This window comes from Labeo rohita, chromosome 22, assembly GCF_022985175.1.
Source record: "Labeo rohita strain BAU-BD-2019 chromosome 22, IGBB_LRoh.1.0, whole genome shotgun sequence".
Classification (NCBI taxonomy): Eukaryota; Metazoa; Chordata; class Actinopteri; order Cypriniformes; family Cyprinidae; genus Labeo; species Labeo rohita.
Window position 1 is genome coordinate 13,076,435 of NC_066890.1, and position 5,661 is coordinate 13,082,095.

Sequence of the window (5,661 nt, forward strand, 5' to 3'; positions counted from 1 at the left end):
ACAGAAAATTAAAGTTTCTACATTATATTTAGGAGTTGTTTATCAGTGGTGATATGGCAAAAGCATACAGTAAAAATCATGCTGTTAGTTGACAGCATATTCAAACAAACAGTGAACATAAATAATGTGTTACGAGCCGGGTTTGACTCTCGTCATCTAGCCTCTTCTTTCTATGTCATCTCTCCCTCCCTCCCTCTCTCCCCCAGCTGTCGGCTATCGCAATCTGGGTTCGCGCTGATTGCTACGGCACCTGATCCCCACTATGCCCTGATTACCCTCTCTATTTCTACCTGTTTGTTTCTGGGCTTTACTGCCAGATTATTACTCTATATGTCTGAACGCCGTCTCTCTGAGACCCTCTACCTGTTGCAAGATAAGTTTAGTCGTGTCAAGTGAAGTCTAGTCCTGTCGTGTTTATTGTCCGGTCCTGTCGTATTGCAAGTAACTGTCTAGAGTCTTCTTTGTCTGCCCAGTCATCCTGTTTTGCGCCCACCGCTGGCTTACTCGTACCTGCTGAGGAATCCCCCCTTGCTGCGCTGCCGGAGTCTGCGCGCTCCAGCTGAGACTGTGACTTTTCGTTCCTGTATTTTCCCTGTTCTGCGCTACAGAAGTGGAAGTAGACGGCAGACAGCCTGTGTTAATATTATTACTTTCGTTGCCAAGAACGAATAAAGACTTCTGTTTGCTTTTCCCGGCCTTCGCCTCTGGGTCCTTCACTCTTCTCACAACATAATGTAAATTATTATATTTTCTATCTATCTATCTATCTATCTATATGCAGAAGTAAGCCTATGGGTGAAACATCCAGTTCATTGTAGGTGATAACCATGAGAAGGATACCATGTGCAGATGTTTGTGCTACAAACCAGTGTTAAAAATGCAATTTGCAGTATCAAGCAGCAAATTTAGCTGTTTTTTTTTTTTTTTTTTCCAGCTAAAAATAGCTGGATAAATTCACAAAAGGCCACGCCCGCTCTTACGGTAAAGATAAGCTCTCAGCACCCTCTATTGGAGAAAATAATTACTACACAAATGCTTTAATAACCAGTAGGTTACTGTATGCATAGACATATATAGAGAGTAGACGCCGCATCGACCGATACTCCCTACTGGGGCTGACGAGACGTGGGGCCGCCATCTTGGACCGGTCACCCACTCCACTCAGTGTAATCTGTTTGGCAGGTGTAATGAGCTTACAACATGGACTTAATCATTCATTAATACACTGATTTTCAATGCGTTTTTTTTTGCTGTTCATAAATGTAGCTGTGATACATGACACATGGTTTGGCGTATTTTAATATTGATCGTGAGCTTAACAGTAATATAATGAATATCTCTGTTCCTGTGATAGTATTGGGTCTTTTAAGAGGGTCTAAAGACTTACAACATGGACTTAGTTCATTAAGCACTTCTAATGCGTTATTGTTTGTATAGTTTTATTCTATTTTAATTTGGCTGTTTATTAATTTGACATTGTTGTTCATTACTGATATTCTCCTTAATGTAGTCTTACCATGCTGTTATTATATTTTGCTTGAATTGACATTGTTTATTATTGCTGTTTTCCCTCATTTTCATTGTTTATTTCATTATGCTATTGACTGAATTTACGTTGTTCATTTTTGCTATTCTCCTTATTAGCTATAATCTGACCAACATCTCAATCTGTTCCCTGTTAAATTTAAGTATTATATTGTTTTGTATTTATGTCACTTTGGACAAAAGCGCAACCATAACCATATGAGGTGTAGGGTATGATAGGAATTTTGCAAATCACACAGCATCGTTTCATTAACGTTACGGTAACATCAAAGATCCTTGCTCCTTCTCAACTCTGGTAATATTCTATTCACAAAATACAACCAATAGTATAGTAATGTTAAATCTTACTTGTGAAAAGTAATCCCCCGAGCCCTGCTTTCGATGGTCCGCCGATTGGAGCAGGAATATCCTACACAGTGTTCAGGCATGTTCTCTCACTTTTGCTGCTGCTACGCGATGTAATCAATTCCAGAGTATGCCCGGTCCAAGATGGCGGCCGCATTTCTCGTTTCCAGCAGCCAATGCGGCGTCTATGTCTATGACTGTATGTCGGTCAGGCTTTTTTGCGATGTATTTTCAGGTTATTTTGAATTTCCGGGGACAGCCCCAGTCGGAGACAAAACACCAAAAACCGTCTGCAGAAAACAGAAAAAAAAAAAAAAAAAAAAAAAAATCTCTACTCTTGAGTTTTTGAATTTTTTCCCACTAAAATCAGGGGAAGCTGCAAAGCGTTATTGCTTATTTGTATTTATTGCTGATATTGTATCTCTAAATCCAAATGCATATTTGATGTAATTTTGAAGCTAATACTTTCTCATGACCCAGTTCATACATTGGTCACTGGAATTTTGACTTTCTGAAGAGTAAAATGTATTAACGTTTTGTGAAAACTGACATCAGTTTAATGTAATTGTAAATATTTACGCTTATTTATGCATTTGAAACACTGTAGTTTAAATATTAAATTGTGTGTGAGTGTGTGTGTGTGTGTGTGTGTGTACTTGTTTTTGCTACATTGTGGGGACCAAATTTTGTTTCACAAAAACAAACATGCGTGTGTGTGTGTGTATACATACATACACATACATATACACATATATATACTAGAGCTGAAGATCTTTGCCCAAACCCGATGAAACCTGACAGGACCCGACGGGTTCGGTCGGGCTCGGGCTTAATTTATATTATTTTACAGGGGCTCGGGCTTGCGCTCCGGCTTGCGCGGTAAATGATGCGTTTCGATTAGCGCGAGAAAGATGCGAAAATTGATGCTTAGGAGGTGAAACGGAGGCTTGCCTCTGGTGATTACGTTTTGGCAAAATTAGCCAGATCAGTAATATGCATCCCGGCCTGTCACAGCAGCAGTGAAAGGGTGTTCGGTGCTACTGGACGCACCATCAGTGAGCGCAGGACCTAGGGCTGTTCGATTCCGAAAATTTTGGAATCGAGTCCGAGTCCGATTCCTGGTTCTGGAATCGATGGGATTTGATTCCAAGAATCGATTCCTCACTGTTGTTTTCGATTCTTCTTCGATTCTTGTTTTTTTAGATTGGAGGAACCTAATTTCGCCATCACTGTAGGATATAAAAGTCTTAGAAAGTAACCTTTTCATAATATGAAGCTTTGTTTTTATAAATTATGATACATTTCTGTATTTAAATTATTTTTTATCTGCGTTGCCCATGAAATTAGTCATAGCCCAGCAAGCAATTTTTGGTCTAAAAAACGTCTATTAGCCGTTGAAACACAGCCCAGACGTCTAGGCTAAAATAAGGTTGTCACTGGGCTGTCAGTGAAAATTTAATAGACGTCTAAACATAGACCTAGAATAGACTAGACATCATTTAGACCACTATTAAACGAATACATCTAAATGTCTATTAGATATTGAATCTGCGTCTAGGCTAAAACAAGACTGAATTTGGGCTGTCAGTGAAAATCTAATAGACGTCTAACCATAGCCCAATAATAGACTAGTCATCAAATAGACAGCTAATGAATGCCTACATATATACATCTAAAACACAACAAAATGGTCATCCATCCAAACAAACTACATATACAGCTTTTATTAAGAAAAATAACATTAACAACTTAAGAAAATACAAAATGATAAAAATGCAAAATAATTAATGACAAAATAAAATATAAATGCATTACACTCCCTTTTATTATGATAAAAATTTAACAACTTAAGATAATAATAATAATAATAATAATTATAATAATAATAATAATTATATATATATATATATATATATATATATATAAATACCTTATGATATTTAAAAGAAATAAATAGTACAAATCAAGAGCATGTTATTACACTTAACATTAAAACATTATGGATAAATGACAACGTAAAAAAAAATAGATTAAAAAAAGATTAATCAATTTGTTGGTTTACTTATTTTAACAAATAAAACAAGCAACAGTGAACTCAAAGGAAATTGTTTTTTTTTTTTTTGTATAAAATGTTTTCCAACTGCATTCCTCAAGTACAACTCAAGTACAAGTTGGTCATCACTGCATCTGCAAAATAAGAAAAAAACAAATAGCATAAGAAAAGCTTTTTGAGAGAGAACTGAGAGAGAAAGCTCTGAATATGAGGGAATTTTTTAAAACCCTAAAACAGAATACAGATTGAGGTGGTTAACAATTGCAGACAAAGTTCACTGACATTTTAAAATCACCAGTAAAGGAATTATTTTTTACATTTCTGATTTGCGCTGTAAATTATTAAGTATTGACACCACAATGTTTGATTAATGTGGCACACTTTGAAGGCTTTACCTTTCCAGCTTCCTTCTGGCACTGTCTTTGAGATTTCTTCATTCAATTCTGCACAACTTTGACACCTGAATAACACATACCAATGTCAGGCAGGTAGTATTATATGCGTCACTGTAAAAGTGTCCAAAATTGTCTGGCACAACTAATTTCATATCAACACAGTATCACTGCTTATACAGTAACTGAAATGTAACCCAGTACACACATTAACCTTAAATGTACATGGAATAATTATTCACCCCTACCGTTTTTATTACATTATGTCTTCTGATTGTACCGGTTAGGTTTTAATGCTGCATTGCACATCTTAGCTATTTGTACTATTTTAATACCGGTGCAAACTTTTTATAATTGAACATTTTATATTGCAATTTGAAATAATTTGTATTTTTGAACTTTAGTATCAATTTGGAAGTTTCAAACTAAATCTTATTGTACTTGTACAATAACAAAGATACTCTATTCATTAGCTCATGCTTTCTCTGTATGTAACAAGCCATTGTTCAGTCATAAATACATGAATACAATAGTTAAAATAAATGAGTGAATTTGTCAAAGATGAGAGCTCTAGTGAGGAAATGTTGTTTTGGAGTTTTTTTTTTTTTTTTTTTTTTTTTTTTTTTTTTAACACCATTGCTGCCCAGATCTCCTCTTTTTCCAACAGCTTTTCCAGATGTAGAAACTCCTCCTGAATTTGTCCAATTCTTCTGAATGTGTGTTCACTGTATAAATTAATATAGATTAATCAAAGCTGTTTGTTCTGTTGTTTTGCTGTTTTAAAATCTTGAGTTTGTAAACACATACAAATTAACTTTCACTCTATTATCTATTAAATTTTGCAATGAATCCTCTGATCGCATGCATGCTGTACAGTGGGGTCTAGTCGGATCACTATCATCTATGATCTGCTCCCTTCTCTAAAATGTCACGATTCCTACACATGATAACAAATAAAGTACAGATAAACAATGAACACATATACTTACCAAGACCAAGCAGGAAAGTCCTTTATCGTTTGTTGTTTGCCCGTTGATTTCCCACAGGTAAACTTGTTCTCTTGTGTAAAAACAAAATTCAAAACGGCTGAATTATCGCGGGATCTTGCAACAGTGATCTCTACTCACTTTCAAATCTCGCGTTGCCAGTAGTCCTGTCTCAGTAGGGAGACAATTGCCATCTAGCGGTTGGGAATTGTTATTGCATATTTATTTATAAATTGAAAGAAAGTCAAATTATGTTGTATAATGTGTATGAATGTTACACTTTTTGTTGCGTGTGGGATGCATGACATCATATATTAAATGCAAATAAACTTTTGAAACA

At 35.7% G+C, this 5,661-nt stretch overlaps 1 long non-coding RNA gene across 1 annotated transcript; it reads right to left on the reverse strand.

Moving 5' to 3' along the window:
• Positions 1 to 3,897: 3,897 nt before the first annotated feature.
• Positions 3,898 to 5,411, reverse strand: LOC127153461 (uncharacterized). Its single transcript, XR_007825274.1, has 3 exons — positions 5,325 to 5,411; positions 4,339 to 4,403; positions 3,898 to 4,077 (listed from the first exon to the last, which is right to left on the reverse strand). It is a non-coding gene; the product is annotated as an uncharacterized LOC127153461 (long non-coding RNA).
• Positions 5,412 to 5,661: the final 250 nt, after the last annotated feature.